Source organism: Motacilla alba, chromosome 13, assembly GCF_015832195.1.
Source record: "Motacilla alba alba isolate MOTALB_02 chromosome 13, Motacilla_alba_V1.0_pri, whole genome shotgun sequence".
NCBI classification, from domain to species: Eukaryota; Metazoa; Chordata; class Aves; order Passeriformes; family Motacillidae; genus Motacilla; species Motacilla alba.
In genome coordinates, this window is record NC_052028.1 from 5853011 (window position 1) to 5874022 (window position 21012).

Consider the following 21012-nt stretch of genomic DNA (forward strand, 5'->3'; position numbering starts at 1 on the left):
AAAGCACCTGCTCAACAGGAAAGCTTCTCTTTGGTGGGAAGATGTTCAGTGAGGATTCCGTTCACTGTCACACTACAATCAACTTCAGTGAGTGGAAGAATTGAAATTAGAAAGTTCAAACTCACTCCACAAATTGCTTCATGAAATGGTCAAATATTAAAATTCAGATATAGAATATAAATATTGGGGTAAGTCCAACTACACAAACTCCATATTTTCTTTCGCAGCACTTGAGGTTTCTGTAGGTAGAGAGCTCCAAAATCAAAATGGTGTAAAGACACAAAGATTTATTTGCTTCCTCTTTTTATCTCCCTCTCTTTCAAAGAACTTGTTATCTTACATTATATTTACTATCTATTTCTACATCTTCTTATTTAAAGGAGCTTAAAACCATTAAATATGGATTTTGTTAATGGCATTTGCTAGAACCTAAGGCACAAGGGAAAATATTCAAAGGCACTAATCTCAACAAAGTTTTAAAATCATGGCTTGAAAACCTAGGTTTTTGTTGTCATGGCTTAAATTTTAAAGAAACTTCTATTTTTGCAGTATATTCCTGTGTTCCTTAAGACAATATAAAATAAAATACAGGAAAAACCCTTTTCTGAAATTGTAAGATAGTCTTAAGAAAAATTTAATTAATAGACATGAAAGCTAATCTTTTATTCTTAAAGAAAAACATATACAGCTTTACAGGAAATTAACTGGCACTTTACACAAAGCCTCTCTTATTTTCTTTGCTTCCAAGGCATATTCAGGTACTCCTTTTGAGGCCTGCCCATAGAAGTAAATCAATTAAAATCATTCAGATCAGTTACAAATCCCTGTAACGTTACAATTAGTGAAACATTCTTCGTTAGCTTTAATGGGAATCAAGCAGATAAATTCTCCATTCTCAACTTCATTTAAAAAAAAATTGAGAGAAACAGAATCAAGTATTTTGAACATTTCCTAGAATCAGAGAATTTGCTTTACTATTGTTAGACCTATTCAGAAGGTAGAAATTCTCATGTTACACATGGCTGTGCTGTACACACAGGGCAATGCCCCTCTGCCTGGGTCCTCCAGGTGATCTGTTTTCATGCTGATGCCTGAGATTAGATGAAGGAATTGCTATTTTAATTCACAAAGCTCCCACACTGTTGAAGCTGTCACTAAAATGATACTGCGTTTCTGGCAAAGATTCCTGATGTGCTGCTGTTCTGTGTTAGTGCTTATTCACCAACATTTCAAATATTTAATGCAAAACTCTCCCCTCCCTCAAGACCTTCTTTCCTCCTTTTTAGTCTCCCAGCTGTGCTGCACCCCTAGGCAGGGCTGGCCCAGGCAGCTGTGCCCCTCCTCAGACACTGCCACAGCCCTGGCATCACCCTGGGGCTTCAGGGAGGCAAGATGTGGAGCCCCAGCAGCCACTGGGAAAGTTTTAATCTGATTTTTAGACGATGTTATCTGAACCCTTTAAATTTAGATATAGTTCTGTGCAACTGTATTTGCATTCAGTTTTCATAATGAAAGACCTCAAGTAGCATCTAGTAGATGCTGAAGAATCCTGCTGGTTACTCAGTGTTAGGCAATGAATTCAGTACAGCCACTTGCTGCAAAGAAAGTCCTCTGGACACTTCATTAAATTCCTACTTTGCTTATTTTTCTGCTAAAGAAAATACGGGTTAACTGGAGATCACAAATATTACATGTTATTATGGTGAGAAGTTAATGAGCTCAGCAAACTCACCACAGCACTATCCTCTCAAAGTTACATGATTTTTTTTTTACTCTAACACCAACTGTGTTTTGTAGCAGAACTATCCAGGAAGCAAGCATGTGCATAAGTCTGTAAATATTTTTCAAAACAAAATATTTAGGAAAATAGGTCTTTTCTAAGTCCTCTACCCATAACAGTAATGTTGTCCATCTGAAATAAAAGATACTACCCTTCTGAAATTTCTCTGAAAGTAGACATCCTCTTTCAGGGTTAAACCTTTACAGCTCAAAGTAGGTAAGACCAACACTATAAAAAAAACTAGAGGCCATGCAGATAAATTTCAGAAAACACAATTCATGCTTAATACAGAACCAGAACAATTAAATGTGGTTGCTGGGGTTTCTGAACAGCTGTGTCTAAACAGAAAACAAGATACCCTTGTCCTGCAGCTGGCAGTGGCTAGTTTTCATTTGGGGAGCAGTAAAGATCCTGACAAAGGTCACTGATCAAGACTGTAAGAAATCACACATTTTACATGCTGTTTAATGGGGAATGTTTTTTTCTTGGGAAAATGCTTTTTACTGTCCCTTTCACCAATAAATCTTGCATCAGTCTCTTTGGAAGTTGCTAAATCTAAAAGATTTTCAAGTGTATAATGACTACTGCAATGTTACTGAACACCACAGACATATCTGAGGTGGCCATGGGTATTACAGAAGCTCATTATTCATATCATTGCACTTTAATAAGTGAGACTGTATATTTATAGGACTGGAATTCAATCTCAGTATTAAAAGAAATGTTATATGTATCTTGCAACTTTGTATAATACATCTTGAATATTTTGTTGTTTCTTTATTCTCCTGACTCTGTATTTAATGGGGGGAAGCCTATTATTCATACCTCTGCTCTTAATCAAAGCTGAGAATTCTGTAGAGAAGTAGAAAATTGAAATTGGCTCCTGCAACCTAGAGCTGAACAATTATGACTTGATTTACAAGGAGCCACTTTACTACATATTTAAACGCAGCTCTGCTGCAAAATCGCGGGACTTTTCAGATAATCAAAATGCTACAGATTTAGCACTTTTAATTTTTGCTCCATCTCCTGCCAGCTTGAACTCTGATTATAATTACCATTTCATCTTCCCCTGAATGACATTGTTTTATCAGAGGAAGATGCTGTATCTGGAGTCTGAGTGTGATGATTCCTGTGGAAGCAGATTTCAATGGGAAACAATGTGTGCCCTGAAATGAATCAGCATGGGCAGCAATATTGTGAAGCTGGAGATAATCTCGAGTCCTTGAGACACAATGCATAACCCCCGTAGCTGTGCAGTGCATGTGAGGTAACTGCAGACACAGAATGGGAAAAACCCTCCCCTGGTTTTTTTTCCCCCCACAGGGCAGTTCCTGAGGAACAAAAAGGAAACCAAGCCTAAGAACTGCCCAACTCCACTGGCACTTACCTACATTTTGCATCTGGAAAAGTGTGCTACTTCTTCGGATTGAGCTGGCCCAACTGCTAGTAACAAAATCATGCAGGACAGTCTATTTTTGGCACTATCTTGAGACTCTTCTTCCCACATTTTGTTTCCAGAAACCATGTTAGAGAAAAGTACCTCAGCAGTGAAATCCCCTCAGTGTCCCTGTTTCTCTGTTCACCTGTTGCAGAGCTAAGTAAATGAGCAATACTCTCTGCATAATTGAAAAAATCAAATTAAATTTTAGATAAACCACACATAGAAGTAGTCCTAAACTCTAAAATGTAAGTAATATATGCTGAAAATAAGAAATACAAACAGAGTTCTCATGTTAGCAGACTTGCCATGATTAGATCCAACCATTAGAAAACCATGAAGTCAGATATATCTATAACATAAATGGGCTGCTTAGGAAAGTTCTTTTCCTTTGTGAGAATTATCTTTTTAGTGAAGAAAAAATTTACCAATAAAATGTCAAGAGGAGTAATAAATTGACACAGATGAGTGTAAGAACCTTTTGTAACAGTTGCAATAAATTCTGATTGACACAAGAGTATGAAAACAAATGGTGTGGTCCTGCTGCTGTGCCAGAGACAAGATGTAGCACAACAAATAACCTAAAATTCATAGCTGTTTCCTTAAAAGTTATGTCAGTACTGCTGCTATTCTAGGTTCCATTTTTTGAAAACCCTCTCACCCAGCTACATTTATGCTGAATAGTGCTCTAAATACTCCTTCTCTCATCAAAGAAACTGCATATAAACTTTGGGTCGTGGCTTTCAAGATAAGTCATAAGATAGTACCTGAGAAAGGGTGAAGTAAAATGCACCAAAACTTCTGTGAAGTGTCACTTACAGACATTTTATTTCTATGTATATATTTTTATTAATGAAAAAGTCCTTCCTATTTAAGAATATTCCACCTGGAAAAATTAATAAATGCTCTGAAAAATCCTTAAGTCAAGCAGAACTTCTGCTCACCTAATTTAGAATGCCAGAGCAAAACTCTTCAGGAAAAGGCATAAAGGAATTTTGTGAAAATAGCCAGAAAATGGAATATATTTTATATAAGACTAACCTGAGAGGTTAGGAACCTAATGAAAGGAAAGGAAAATCTCATAGAGAGGAAAATAATGAGAGCTTTGTGAATAGTGAGTGATTACTCACAGCTTCCCAAGGCAAAAGAATGATGTGGTGCCCCGTGAACTTTTCACGCAATAACTTTGTAAAAAAAATTATAGGTTTTCTGGGTTTGGTTTTTTTTGGGTTTTTTGGTTTTTTTTTGTTTTTTTAACAGAGTCCATAGTTAAATGGTGAAATTCAGAATCACAGGATGTTGTGAAGTAAAAAATATAGATATGTTCAAAATCTAGAAAAATCTGGGGAAGTATGTCTATCAAGGAGCATAAGATCCCAAACTTCAGTTGAATCTGTGTCTAAGTTCCAGAAACAATGGGTGAAACAGGCAAGGAGGCAGTGCTGTAATTGCTCTGCTACTTCCCCCATCATCAACAGCAGTAGCAGGGTGGGCTACAATAACTCAAGTGTGCCTGGCATCCTTGTTTTCTTACATTGGCTTTTCATTAACTTATCTTCCCATCTTTTAACAACAGGTTACAATAAATTTGATTTGGTTTAACTTGCCAAGAGGTGTGTGAATTAACAGCACTGCCCCAAAACAGTTAGAATAATAGCAATGTACATGGGTGTGGAGGTGCCTTCATGTGGAAGAAAACACAAGATGAACAGCATGCTGAAAACTAGATGGTAATTAATATCTGACAGTGCAAACTGATGAATAGACTTCAGGCCTATTTCTCCTCTTGTGTTATACTGCTGCAGCAAAAAATCCTCAAGGTTAAAGACCCCTAAAAAAGAGCAAATCCTCAAAATCTAGGATTGCTTTTGCAGGTTTGTATCCTCCAATATCCAACAGGGTTAGCCTGTAACACCAGAAAAAATTATTTAGAAAGATATGTTTACTTCCAAAGTGCCAACTGGAGTGTACTTTATTTTGTACAGGATTTATGCAAAGACACAGACTATTAAGGAAATTAAAAAAAAAAAAACAAAAAAAACCAACAAACCAAAACAACAATAATACTGCCCTTAATAGCACTTACAAGGCTGAGGCTGCATTGTCCTCATTATAACAAGTTACTCAGAACTATGAGACAAACTGTAACCTAAGACATGTAAAGAGAGGATTGCCTGTATTCTTGCTAAAAATCTTACCAAAAGGTGTTCATGAGGTTTCTCAGTTTGCTTCCAAAGTCCCAGTGTTTGAATAATGCATAACTGTGTCTCCTTGCTAAAAAGGAGGAAAACGCCTTTAGGTCCAATGTGGCAGGGGTCTGAGAGGGATTTCTTTTAAAAAGCAGCAGTTGAGCCACTCCAAATAGCTCTCAACTTACTGTACTTTCCTCTGTGTCCAAGAAAAAGTGCATTTGTTATTTGGTCTGTTAAAGCAGAAGCCCACTGAAGGCTTTAGAAAGGCAGCTTGCTCCCGTGAACCGCAGTTTAATTTCCTTCCCAGCAAATCTCAGAGCAGGCCATTCAACATGAACCCTTCCCTAAAGCTGAGCTTCACCCACGGTGAAAAATATGACTGGTTCAGTCAGCGTGGTTGCTAGGCTAGCACTCAGCAAGGGAATAAATTAGCTACAAAATAGTCAGAGTTTCAAGCTTTTGTGCACCTCTAAAATATCAATAAGTAGTGTTCTGGAGTTGTTGAAAAATGATGTGCTTGAAATAATGCCCTGAGGAAACCACTGCCATATACATTGTGTAAGTCATATTGAGCTCTCTTTGGCTAGTGTCAAGCACAAGTTTAGAAAACATCAGAATAATTTTGCCCTCATGAAAAATAATATTAAAAAACTGACCAAACAAACCATCAACCGAAGAGAGACAGGGTTTTATTTGTCAAGGAGAACTAAGAGTGTCTCTGTAACTTCAGGACCTATTTGAGCATATAAATCTGAGTATCTAGCTGGGGATGAAGCTTATTAAACTGAATTTTCTCCCTTTATGAGGAACAAGGAGGCTTTGAGTTGCTTTGGCACCTGATTAACTATGGGCCACAAGCTCAGATTCACTAAGGGTGAGCTGCCAGCCTGACAATTTCAGGATACTTCTACAGTATGTGAATCTGCCTCAAAATCCCCTAGATGTAATTTAAATACCTGATGCCATCCTCTAACCAAGACAGGTCTTCCTCGCCAATCCTGCTGCATTTGTTCAGCTTTCAGTCAAACTGAATTTGGTTTGAGTGCCTATCTCTTACATATCTCCATATGAAATCTTCAGAGATTCTGCAAAGGGAAATGGTGGAGCAAATACTGAACTGAAGGGGAATAAAGGCCACAACCAGCAAATAAAAACTCCCTCTACAAAACAACTGCCCCACATTCAGCCAACACCTCCTCTGAGGAGACAGTGCCCTTCTTGCCTGCTTTTGAGTGAGAACAGGAAAATACATGAACTGTACTTGTTCTGGAGGGAGCCTAACACTGAAAGGAAAACTGTCCATCTCCAGTATTTCTGAAGAAATTTCCTCCTGCATTGGAACACAACTTTGTAACCTTGAGGATAACAAAAAACATCCTGAATTCTTTTAAGAGATATCACCCACTGGCTAAGAGGTTTGTTTTTCATCTCTTATTACATGGGTGCAGACAAACAAACTTTTCAGTGAATGAAGACCCCACGGCTGTGGGGAAGTTCCAATATACACCCTATGCACCAAGAGTTCATCAGATTGGAATGTTTTAACCTCAACCTCAATGTTTTAACCTCAACCTTAATGTTTTAACCTTCAGTACTCAGAAGCAAAACTATGACATTGGAACACTACAAAGAAAAAGGAGGTACATGGGACATGGGAGTTCTTGATGTTGAAAGACAACACAGAGTACTTAAGCACACACAGAGAAGTTTTCATCATGGAGAAAATCAGTGCAGATATTCTGCATTAATATTTTCTCTGTAGCTTTGAGATTGGGCTGATGGTACTCAGAATACTGTAAATACTTGGTGAATTCTGAAGGATGAACAAATTAACTGGATTGGCTGGTTACATTTCCACAGATAATTCTTCACTGCAAGATTCTGGGTCTATTGACACATGGATATTAATCAAAAATACAGTGATAAACAATCTGGAAATTCTTAGAGCTTGAAGTCTGATGATGAGAGCCCCATGTATTTCTTAATAATCACTGTTTCACTTCTGTCAGAAAACTTATACATTAATTCCTTATTTCTGCAAATGTAACCTTCTTTGTGACAGTAATTATACTGAAAGAATTTAAACATATAGAAACATAATTTAAACATACAGAACATGAAGGAGTCCTTAAGTGCATGTAGGATTCATCCTACAAGCAATCCTGTGCCTCTGCATTGAGGTTAGTTTTCCTCCTGAAGATCATGTTTCATAATTATAATGTAGACTTAGAGATGAAATCTACATGAAAGAAATTTCTACTGTTTTAAACGTGTCAATAGGGAAATTAATTTTGCTTCTAGAACAGGGCCACAGCAAACAACTTGCTGGATACTGGCCCCATCCTTGCGAGCCCAGGACTTCACTCTTACAAAAAGGAAGAAGCATGAAATTATTACATGGGAAACTAAACAGTCTACACCTTAAGTGAAAATATCTGTAAAGAGCCTGACAGAATGCAAAGCTGTTTTTTTTCCATTTATCTGCTAATTTGCTCTTTCCTCCCAGTCTTCTGTCATTCATTTTCCCCAGAATTTCACCTCTCTTTGACCAAGATCAAGACTCTTCTCTAAAGGATAACTCTCATTTTGCATCTCTAGCATTTCAATACTGAAAATAGAGATAAGTCAACAAATGTTATAAATGAAAATATGCTTCTGGTAGTAAATCCTGAAAGAAGAGCACTGATGGCCTGTACACTATTATGGATTGGAAAGCAAAGAAATCAGCCATAAATCACCCAAGAGACAATAGCCTCCCTTTGACCCTAGCTCTGTATTTTTTGTAGTTGCCTGGTCTTTTTAGGTAAGCTTTAGAACTCTTTGCCTCAACTAAAATGTTAACAATGTGTTTATGCCGCTATAAAGTTGCTTGAGAAATCTCAAATCAGCAGCCAATCAGAAAAAAAAATGATTGCAGCATCCAGAGCAGGTAATTGGCATATTTACTATACAGTTGTGAGATAGAAGCCCAGAGTTCCTATGCCAGTCCTTGCTCTTTGAATGGCTAATGGTGATGGGCAGCCAATCACCAGGTAGGGATCTGCATGCTTTGAGTTATTCAGATAATAATTGTGATTATTGAAAGCAGGCAGTGCAGATAAGATGCAATGAGAGTGTAGCACAAAGGGAAGGGACAATGAGGCATCAGCAACCATGATATACCTTTAAGCTCTTTGGCAGTTTTTAACATGACACAATGGAGCAGAGATTCTGTGCCCTTCATCTCCAGAGCTCTGCAGTTTTGTGCTGCCCTCATGAACTGACACGTGTTTCCAGAGCTCTGGGTCCTCACAGCTCTGGGGTTATCATCAAAGGACAAACCCTGAAAAGCACAAGCACACAGCACTGATGAGGCTCTGGTCCTGTCTGATGTGAGCACACATGGCTGGCTGGCTGCACGTCACGTCCTGGCAGCAAATGAGGGCACAGTTAATGTCAAATGTTTCACTGGCTCACCATTATTTCCTAACTGAATGTGGTGCTACTCCACAGTGAAGAGATGCAACTGGTTTATGTACTGATCTAGGTCACCACTGCCACATGGCCAGCTCACATCCACCTGGAAAAGGGTTCAGAATGAAAGTGATACATCAAAGCAGCACATAAAATCCTTACTAAAACTGCAAACGTTTAGAGAAGCCTTTGCAATCTGTCCCAGGTCAGGATCAGTTACTCTCTCTCACTAAAATCGTGCCACTGAAGGCGTGACAGACATCAGGAATCCTTCATATAAACTCAAACCTTTTCATGTATTCATGAATTAAAAGTACTAAATGGGCCTATATAGCTGCAGAGATTTCCTACATGATGAGCAATTGCAGTGATTTGAAATTGCTTTTTAAATATTTTTTTCCCTTTTCTTTGGGGGGGGGGGCAGGTTTGACAGGGTGTGCATGTTTCAACTCAATATATCTGAAAACAGACTCCAGATTGCATAATCCTGTTACTGGAGCTACAGAGACTCCTTTGTAGCCATTGTTCAATTGTTTTAGAGCCATTGGATATAGAAGCAACATTTTCACTTTATTTACTAAACTTCCATGCCTTAAACCAACAATTATTAAATTAACATATTTACAGAACATTTCAAAACTACTTTTAAATTATTGTGGTATTCCAACACTTCATGCGAGTTGCACCCCAGAAAGATCTTCAAAATTATGCAAAACTGGTGAAGAAAATTTAAATCATACTACAAGCTTGGGACCAGAAGAGTGTTTTGAAAAGAAATTATCATAACCAAGTGTTATTTGGTTTTGCTGTTATTGGAATAAGTGCAGTTATTATTAATAAGTAGGTAGTTTCTAAAATTATGTTTCATTATTCCAGATGCACTTGGGCACAAAGCCATAATTTTACATTGCCAGAACTTAGACTATATTTTTTGGTCTGGATTCTTTTGTATGAACAAGGGAACAGCTTTCTGATAAGCAATGGAAGTTTCCCTGTGTGTGCAAAGGATGGTGCAGCATTCAGCACTATTTATGTTACTCTGGTATCTTCCTGCAGTGTTAATTATGTATTTAACTTTTCTTCTCTGTCCACAGTATATGAGAGAGTTCTTTTCTAGGTAATAAAAAATTACTGTCTTTCATAGTCAAAATGAAACATGATGCTCATATTACCTGATTTTCCAGAAAAAAAAAAAATCCATATGATTAAATGACTCCATATCCTTTTTTGAGTCTTTAGTAACAATTTCAAGCAACAAACTTTACTATGTTAAGAGACCCTTATTCAGTTTTAAATCTATTTTAAATCTATTTTTCCATTGTTTTCTTCTGTGTTTTCAATCCTTTTTTACTGCTGAGGGCAGCATTAAAAAGTATGATGTGGTGAGAAATCTCCTCCACAAGAAGAAAAGCATAGAACAAGCAATATTAAGCCTCCATTTTTGTTAACTTTTTCTTTGATGAATCAAGATTTCAAATTATAAATGTCAGGGACTTATCCATATTTCTTCAGAATATAGCACATTTTATCCCATGTCTGCCTTCCATAAATCCTTATTAAAGTTAGAATATATACATGACAAGGAGCCAAATGGCATGAAAACACTCTGCCTTTCTTTTTTTTTCTTTTTATATAGAATTATTTATGGTACAACATAGCATGAAATCTTGTTTTTCATCATACATCTTCGGCATAAAAAATTCTTAGAAGAGCAAATATCATGTTATTTAGGGTCCCATAGATTTATAAAAATGCAAAACTACATGACTGCAAAGACCAACTATACAAACCACATAGATACTTCTCAGCAGTGTTGTATAAACCCATTTTTTAAAAGAAAACTACAATGTTTAAAAAAAAATAAATAAAAAGAGGTGCACAAAACACATCTCTGCTGATGACCAAGGCTATTTTGGGGGTTACTGCAACCTTAACTTCTATGTCCATTTTAACCAAAATCCTCAGAGCACTAGAATTAAGCCAGTGGTTGAAGTCCAGCTTCAACCTTCAGACCATCTTAGAACTTTGGGAGGGGCCATGCCTTACAGATTCCCACAGGAATCTGTATATTAATATTTCCATAGTGTCAATAGCCTAATGGGGTTGTAGGCAGCCTAATCACCCCACATACTACAGGCACCACATCTCAGAGTCTGCCATTGATGAAATGATAAAAATAATAAAAACATATAATTAAACAGAGCCAGTTTAATGGACTAAGTGACTTGGTTGGTTAAACCTGTGCAATAGCCCCTGATCTAACATTAATGTATTTATTTTACATAATGTGGGCTGAGGATGTCAAAAGTGAATGTGATACAAACATCTCCTGGTGCTCATTAGCCTGCTATGATGTGATGATGCTGCTACCATGTGGTGGGACTTAGGACTTGGCTCTCCTTAGATTCTGTTCTGAGTAACACTTTGGAGCCTGCACTTGCCTGGCAGGGACACAGGGTCAGAGTGAGATTTTAATTTTGCAGCAGTGTGCAGATTAACTTACTGCATGTGCATATATATAGACAGACAGATAAATCTGTATTTTCATGGAAGTTCATTTGCATTGAAATGTATCTTATTTATTGACTTAGCCATGTTTTACAGGAAATGAAATGGGAGTAATTTTGAACGGTGACTGCTGCTTTAAGGCCCTCTTTCCCTGTTGCCTGGCAGATGGATGGCTATAATGCCATCACTTGATACCATGCCGAATTGTGACTGTGTCATTTTGTTAGAGCCTGCTGGTTTCATGTAGAAATTTGCTGTTGGATTAGGGCTTTTGCCAATCCAGGCACAAGAAAAAGGCTATTTAATGTGTTTTGAGATGCCATATGGTGTGGATAAAAGAAGTAGCTTCATGGCAGTCATGAAATCTGATGCATATAAGTAGGCCTGTGTGTTTTGCCATATTCCCTGTCACAGAGTGCACCTGCTGCAATCAGGTATTACACACAGAAAATATGATTGTCACAGCTCTTGATCCTGGATGCACCTCAGTGTCAGAAAACAGTAAATCCTTCTGATGTTTTCAATGCACATGCAAAGCCAACCACATGAACTGGAATGGGAAGTGAGGAAATACCCACTTTATGGCAGAGCTGATTCAAATTATACTCCAACACAGTATTCATTTAGAATGCATAATATTCACTCTGAGTTTCATGGTATTTTACTAACAAACCTAAGTCTCATCATTCTGTCTCAAACTAGATGAACAGAACATACTACAGAAACAACTGATAACAGCACTCTCCCAAAATAAAACTCACAAGTCTGAGTCTGGGTCTTCTACTGTTTTTCCTGTGATAAATCTCATCCTGCTTCTTCATCCATTTCTGTCAGCACTGTGAGTCCAGCAATATCCACTAATACAATTCTTATCTTTGTTTTCTTCACTTCCCTTTTTTCTCCACTTAATCCCCCAAAAAGTCTAGAAGAAAGCAAATGGAGGCAAGGATGTATTCAATCTAACACTACAGCTTTCTTCTCCATTGAATAATGGGAGAAATTCTGGCTCCACTGTCGCTTCAGTATTTGAGTCACTATTTTTCTTGAGGCAGACAGTCTCAGAGATGTTTAGCAGTGAACAGATTTCCTTTAGAGTATATGTGAATGTCACCATCATGCAGAAATACAATGATACTAAGGCTATAAGCACTAAAAATCCTACTTATAACATCAATATTCTAATCAGTGCTCAGTTTGTCAGACATACTATGGCAAACTAACTGTGTCACTCTAATTTTCAGACTTCCAGTTGCCAGTCTGGCATCCAGAAACAAGTTGCCCATACAGCACGTACTCTGCTGCTCAGCTTGTGGGAACAGGAGCACTAAGGACACACGTGGAGACAAAACCTGAAGCTATATGAGGAATTTCAAGGAAAATAATTAATAGTCTGTATAGATAAATAGCCTTCACCATTAGGTGATAGCTGAAGAAAAATGTTAAGGGTAATTATGTACTTAAACATAGTAATAATAACTCTGTCTAAATCTCATTCAGAGCTTCCTCATTCTGCTGGCAATATTCCTCAGGGTATCAGATAGACTTAGGAAAACATTATGCTTTAACTACCAACTTCTCTTCAAGAGACACTTGAAGCCTTATAGTCACTTGATAAAAGGAAAGAAAGCTAGGGATGTCTGCAGGATTTCGACTGTGCTATATATAAAAACTTCTGGCAGGAGTGTTCTCACACAATTTACATAAAAATACCATGAACAACAACACTTCGGATTTGTTTAAGGCATCTTTCAAGGAGGTAAAGCATTTGCCAGTATGAAGGTCACAAGAAAGATGGAGACAGAAGATCTTTCTGTTTATTGCACAGCAGAGTGTGGTACTTCAGCCCAGCTCTGCAGCTTAGAAATCTGAGTCTCACAGGGCCCTGCATCCAAACCAGCTTGTCCTGGCCAAACCCCCCCACAGTTTTATCACAAAACTGGGTTCCAGTCCTGAGCACAGGCAGGACTTCTCCTCTGCAATGCTCAATGACACTTGTGACAATGCTGCCCTGCAATAATTACCAATGTCACACCATACCTATGGATGGCATCCATTTCCTAAAATCCAACAGAGTTCCAGGAGCGCTGAGGTCCTCACAGTGCTCAGAGAACCACACTGACAGTGTCACAGCCCTGCCATGGCATGGTGTCACAGCTCTGCCGTGCACAGTGTCACAGCCCTGCCATGGCACAGTGTCACAGCTCTGCCATGGCACAATGTCACAGACCTGCCATGCACAGTGTCACAGCCCTGCCATGGCATGGTGTCACAGCCCTGCCATGCACAGTGTCACAGCTCTGCCATGGCACAATGTCACAGCCCTGCCGTGGCACAGTGTCACAGCCCTGCCATGGCATGGTGTCACAGCTCTGCTATGCACATTGTCACAGCTCTGCCATGGCACAGTGTCACAGCCCTGCCATGGCACAGTGTCACAGCTCTGCCCTGCCATGGCACAGTGTCACATCTCTGCCACGGCACATTGTCACAGCCCTGCCATGGCACAGTGTCACAGCCCTGCCATGCACAGTGTCACAGCTCTGCTATGGCATGGTGTCACAGCCCTGCCATGGCACAGTGTCACAGCCCTGCCATGCACAGTGTCACAGCTCTGCCATGGCACAGTGTCACAGCTCTGCCACGGCACACTGTCTGTGCTGCCCTGCTGTACAAGAGTCCTGACCTGACAAAACTGGAGCTCCACAGTCCCTGCTGCACCTGAAGCATGTGCTGAATCTAAGGATACTGAGTGACAATAGGGATCTCAAGAAGGACCACTTAAGAAGCCAAATAGAAAGCTGAAAGAGACAAACCATAACAAACTAGCAATACATGGTTATGCACATGTTTAAGACACTCTTGTAGGTGTTCTCCTGGTTCTACACTGCTCAAAATCTCTTGTTTGTTTTTACAACTCATGAGTGGAAGGGTCCACATTATAACATGAATATATCAGCCACCTCCTAAGGTACATCAGCTAGAATTTCCTCATCTACAACTTTCTTATATCCCGTGTATTGGGTTTAGTTTAGAAACAACTTTTGTGGAGATTGCTTTGTGTGCACTGCATGTTCTGTTAGCAGTATTTTCCCAGAGCTGGCACATCACTCTGTGGTAGCAGATGTGCATGTTTTAGAAAATCACTACCATAAGGAATAGCATAATTGTATTTACTGCTGTTTGTTACTGCACCAGATAGCGACTCGTAGGGATACTGGGACAATTGAGACCCACTAAGAACTCCTCTTCTTCTTTGGCATAATATGCATAATTATGTTTTCTTTCCTCTAATTGCAGCTAAAGATTACCTGCTCACTAATAAACTTTTCTTGCAGTATAGCCAAAATTAGGGTCTACTGAAGGCAGCTGTAGATGCATCTTAAGTATCAGAAGACTTCAGTTTACATCCTCTTGAATTTTCCACCTGCCTTGTAATTTTGCTTTTGTACTGGTTTCTAAAAAGGTGACATTATTGTAAGAGAACATGCATTTCTGACAGATTATCCTGCTAAATTCTGTGATATCCATGCATTAGTTATCTGTTGACCTAAAGCTCTACACTAAGTTTTGCAAGTATTTAAAGTGTACTATTGAAGATCTGACAAAAAATCTCTTGCATTATTTTTATGTTCAGAACCAAAGGGAATTTGAAAAGCAAGAAATAATGTCAAGGGAATGATAAAATTTCAAAAAGATTTTATTGAAAACATGTTGCCTGAAAAGTTCTGGAAGCTCTTTATTTGATAAGTGGTTTTATCCCTTTTTGTTTCATTTATGATTTGAGAATACATATGCTGATTTCCTTTCTCATTTAAATTTCAATTATTGCTCCATTAGTCCTAGATACATTGTGAATTTGTAGCCTTTTGAAATCTTATTAGAATTTCCACACATATATGGGTCCAAAGCCACTTTTAGATTAAATGAGAACAAAGAGAAGAAAAAATATTGTAGGAAATTAAAATTAATACACTTGTCAAAGTGGTAGTGCCATCAGAACAGCTTCTTAAAAATGTGTAGCATGTCTGTAAAAAAACAAAAAACCCACAGATGGCAATACAGAAATTTATTCCCTTAGGAATATCCTTGAAGCTTTGTCCACTCTAATTACATCACACTGCCCTTGTTGATATATCTTATGACACAGCTCAAGGTCACACCTGAGAATGCATCAACTGGTGTCTGGAAAACAAGTTTGTTCTTTATGAACACCAGAGTTGAAATTCCTGTTTTCTGGGCTAACAACTGTAAAATAGAGACTGGTGAAGAATGAAATCCTGTACTGCAAGATGACATTCATACTGTGCATTAGGTAATTAAACCCTTTGTGTGTGTTTGATTGACATGCAGAACTTACTGACCCACTGCTTTTCCTTTATCCAGAGGGCAACTCTTGGGTTCCATTAATCAATTATTTAAATGATACAGTGATTGCTATAACTCCTTCAAAGAATCCTTTTGTGCATTAGTGCTCATAGGAGGTTAATAATTTAACATTAGAATGTCCAAGAACAAAATATCACAGTCATGAACAAATAAAAGCACAAAATACTGGTAATGGATCTTGACTTCATAATAATTTGGTCAGATAAAATCAAGGCCAGCCACATTAGGTATATGTAAGATAACATTCAGCTCTTTGATGCCTTAGCTTTTGACAGGTTCAAAATTGCAAAACAAACACAGTTTTATTTTAACAAGAAAAACATTGCATACCATGATTTTGAGCTGCTAGTGTTTAAATACCAAGGCGACTCAGAATTTCTAATTTTAATCTTTTCCTCACAGAAGATAAAGAAAATATCAAGTTCTACTCCCTTCATATAAGGCTGGGACAAGATATATTCTAAGCATCCACAGGAAGCTCATGCCAAACAGTAAAACTCTGATTACCTATGTCCTAGGCATGTCTTCTTCACTAAACCCTTCTTCTTTGTATACCAGCCTTTACATTCCCATGACAAAGCTTGAAAAATACTGCCCCAGGTACAGTGATGTTATCCTTCCCCTTTCATAGAAAGAAACCAAACAGTGATCAGAATAACCTCATTTCTCCAGAAAATCCAACCCATCAAATTATGGACTCTCCCTTCCTAACTCTTCCACAGTTTCTTAATTCAAACACAAAGAGCTAAAGACAAAGGTGTTTGGGAAAAGGGAAAGCTTTCTTAGAGCTAAGCAGCAATGGCCACCTATCACCAGAGCAAAGGAGATGCAGCTCCATGGTGTGTGCTGGCCCAAAACTCAGAGGTGTGCTTGCAGCAGGTCTGTTCAGACTCACTGCAGAAACACAGTGGGGGTACAGCAGCCAGGTCCCCTCTGCTCCTAAACCTCTGAGGACAAAGCAGAGGAGAATGATGGGGGGACTTGACTACAACTGCAGAAAAGCCTTGGCATTCTCAAGTTCACTGGCATTGATACTGCAAAGGATTTGTCACTGGCCACAGCCAAAACCATGCCCTCGACCACAATCTCTTAGCAGAAGGGATGATGCCATGAGAAACACTTCAATCTTTTCATGGTTCCTACAAATGTGGGATCTCTTCATTTAATTCTACAAATCTTTTAATTCATTCACTTTATTCATTTACTCCTTCATTTCACTTCAATCTTTTCATTTACTCCTACAAATATGCTGAGCTGAGCAGGACCCTCCGAACACTCCTGCTCCCTCAGACAGCTGTGGTTGGAAGATGGGCAAGTACAAAGGCTCTTATTTCCTCTCCTTTAATTGTGTTTTTCTATTCTAGCTGTACCACAAGCTCTGCAATTCACCAAATTTTATAGTTATAAAAATATCAGCTCATGATTTTACATAACTAATGATTTTTTTCTAGATGTAAAGTCTTTAAAGATTATCAGAGAAGAAATCAAAGGAAAAAAGATGGAAGCAAAATGTGATGAACCAAATAGCTATAAAAGAAAAAAGTTTTACATATGCTATCACCCTTCCCTAGGACTTTGCATTACTATGCATTTCTATCTTTGTGACATTCAATTTTCTTTGACTAGCAGCAATAGCAGCAGCACAGCTGAAGGTGATTCTCTCAAGAATTCATGTTCTTTCCAGATAAACAAAACTTGGACAAGAAATGTACAAGAAAATGAAAAAGCTCAATTGACTTAAATGCTTTTCTTCCTCCAGTTATCCAGAGATTTCCCATTCAATAACTGTCTTGTCATTCTGACTCGCTTATTTATCTACATTTTTCTATTAATATTTTATTTTTAGAACATAAATGTTTTACCCCTCTGAAAAATCATGTAGTTTCTAGATAAAAATGCTAAAATACATGCCACAATGGGAAGCAAACAAAATGTACCAAAAATATGTAATCCCACTCTTTTTTTTTCTGTCCTAAAACTCTAGTTCAGACTTCCAAAGACTAAAGAACTCTATGCAAAACTGGACTAATATTGATAATTTTTTACTACTTTGCAGTTCTTATATCAAAGCAAAGTGAAACTCTGGAGGGTTATTTTATATCCCCAAGACTTTTCTTTTAAGTTGGTAGTTAACCTCTTGTTTAGATTCTCTCACTGTTACTGCAGCAATATCTCCAAATTAGTGCCAAGAGACTAATTCTGCATTGTGGAGTCTAGAGAAGGGATTTATATAAACCTGGATGAATCTCAGGCAAGTGGTGCTGAATGGCTTTAAACTCTAACAAGGGGCTTTGGGTAAGGCCCATAAATCCCACGGAAGCATTCCTCCTGCGTCAGAGAATCCTGCACTAAGCCACACATCTCCTCCTTTCTTCCCAGTTAGAAAAGCCAGGAAACAAAGCAGAAACCTGCTCAGCTGATGGAAGCCCAGCTGCAAAAGTCTGTTGGCATGGCTGAGTTCTGGGACCTCAGAAATGAGTGGCTAGTCAGCTGGCTACTGAACAGCTGCTGGACTCCTGCAGACTGCAGATAGCTGAGCACCGCAGTGCTGCTGCTAAAAATCAGATTCTACTGTGAACAATGGAAAAATTTAATAAAGACTAACAAATATACTGGATATGGTGTTTCTACAATATTGCTGGGTCATTATAATGAAGTATGATTTCCACACACTTTATTAGCTTTTTTTTCAAAACTGGAAAATACTTTTAAAGTATTACAACTCAGTATTAATTTTTAATTTTTTTCTTTACTACTCATTAGCCTTTTTTATAATTTTGTGACAAACATATTTATTATTTATTATATTTATTAAGTAATAATTACCTTCATTTCATGTCTTTTAAAGTAATTGACCAAATAAAATATCTAATTTTATAAGTAAAAACACAGTATATATACTGTGCATATATACACATTATATATAATGTGTTTTACTGACACAGATAGAAGTGCTCAGGTATTTACAGAATTCTGGTACTGCCAAAATCTAAATGAAAGTTTTGGGAAAATAAATCTCATTTAAAATTCTTAGGCAGAGGAAGTTTTATTTTTTTTCTGGAAGTAGCCAGTTAGCAAAGATTGGGGAAAGTGAGACATTATCTAGGTGAATAGAATAAAAGTTTCAGATATTAAAGCTTTCTTTTTTTTTTTTACCACTACATAAAGAATTATATGCAATGTCTCTTTTCTACATTGATGCAACAATTTCATTAAATGTCAGCACACAGAGAACTCTGGAAAACTGAAAAATTAATCTCAAATTCCAAAATCATCCACCTAAAACCACAGTTTTACCATCTCCAATTTCTTGCTTGGCAATAAAGACAAGTGAAAGTGGCTAAAACATTACAAAATGGAGAATGGGCAACACATTTCAGCAGGTCACCAAACACAACACAAAACTGCAAAAGAGACCCCTGAAAGAAATTGTTCCAAATATTGATTTTCTTGAAAAGAGAAGCCAGAGCTGAAAATGAGACCATTTTTTTCCTCTAAAAACAAAATTGCAAAACAATAGAGCTTGAACTGGCCTCACCTATGCTAATGTCAGCAAGAACTAAATGTCTGCTGAACACTCAACTGGAGTTAGCACCCATGCTTAAATGCACTGGAATATTGTCCCTATCTCCCTGCTCTGGCAGAGCACGTGCATGAGTGAAGCCTGCAGGAGATTCACCCCTGCCTCAGCAATCCCACAGAGTGCAGGGAACCCTCCACTTTGCCTGCTTTTTCCTAAGTGAACATTTTATTAATGGCAATGGGTCAGGGCCACTTCTGCCTCTTCCAGTGAACTGAACGTGAAGAGTCTTGGTCATTGTTTGAAGGAATGAATGGGGCTCTTGACTGAGAGCAAGAGGCAAATTCTGTGGTGTTCAGGTGTCTGAGAGGGACCACTGCTAAAGGAGCTGCACAATACTTGTCTTTTCACACAGGAGAGGAGGAGTCCAGTGTGGCTGGGCACAGCTGGATAAAGTTCACTGAAGGTGTCTGGGAAGCTGCAGAATGGCTGTGGGAAATTTAGGATTTTTGGACAACTAACTAATATGATTAAGCAGAAGTTGTTTATTGTTTATGTTATGCACATATTTATAGATGCTACAAATTACTAAGTATGCACTTTTTGATTGGTGTCTTTGTTTTGTTCACTCATTTTCTGCTTGTATTTCTCAGAGTATGCGATTGGTTATAGCCTAGGTGTTTTACAGCCTTCTGTTTCTAGTTCTTGTGGCCTTGGTATTTGGTTTCTCAGCCTCTTCTTTCTTAATTTAGCACAATTTATGTTTTAATAGCTTTGACAAATTCTTGAGGTTTTGCAAACAAACTTAGAAGCAGGCTGGCTGGTGCACACTATGGCCTAACCCTTGCAAATACATTGCAACAAATGGTGAGAAAACACAGCACAGAAAACTGATTCTCTGGTAATGGCTGTTTTCATTGTCCTTTCAACGCAGCTGCATTCCAACATACTCTTCTTGCCTTCCACCTTTAGCCAGCTATGGATTCTTTGCTCGTGTATTATGTGATCAAGTGCCTTCATCTTCCATACTGCCTGAATACTTAAGGAAACTATTGCAGAGAAAGCCCAGCTTGAATGTTACAATTCTAAACATGCTAAAATATGTCAAATTCAGATCTGAAAGAAACAGCTATACTTGGAGAAAATGGAGTATCTCACCTAAAAATTAGGCAGTACCTCTTGAGCATGAGCAAATCATAACTTTCAAATATCTTCAACTTGAAAAAAGTTCTATGGATTTCTAAGCAGAATATAAAATGTATTTTTCTCTTCTTGTGAAATGTCCTTGCTCTAAAATGTAAGAGTACTTTTAAATTTTCAAAGGAAATCTTTACCCCTGAAAAGCAGTGATTTTCCCTTGTTTCATTTTGAGGCCTTTTTTTCAAGGAAAGTAGATCTCATACAATAGTGGAGCAGACCACAGTTATTGAAAATTCCATCCCTGAACAGTAGACCCCAGTAAAATTACAGGTAATTGAAAAGCCACACAAGGAAAGAACTCTCAACAGTCTTTAAATGGGGAAAACTTCAATGTCTCTCATGTGTATAAGAAAACATAAAATTAATAGTCAAATAAAACTGTAAGTCTACATTAAGATAGATAAAATACTGGATAGTTCATTAAAGAAATTGCTCAGGTTGACCTTTATCAACTTTTTCACATCTTTATATTACATTCTAATTCAGAATAATTTTTAATGTTGGTATTTTCTTGAAAACATACATTTAAAGT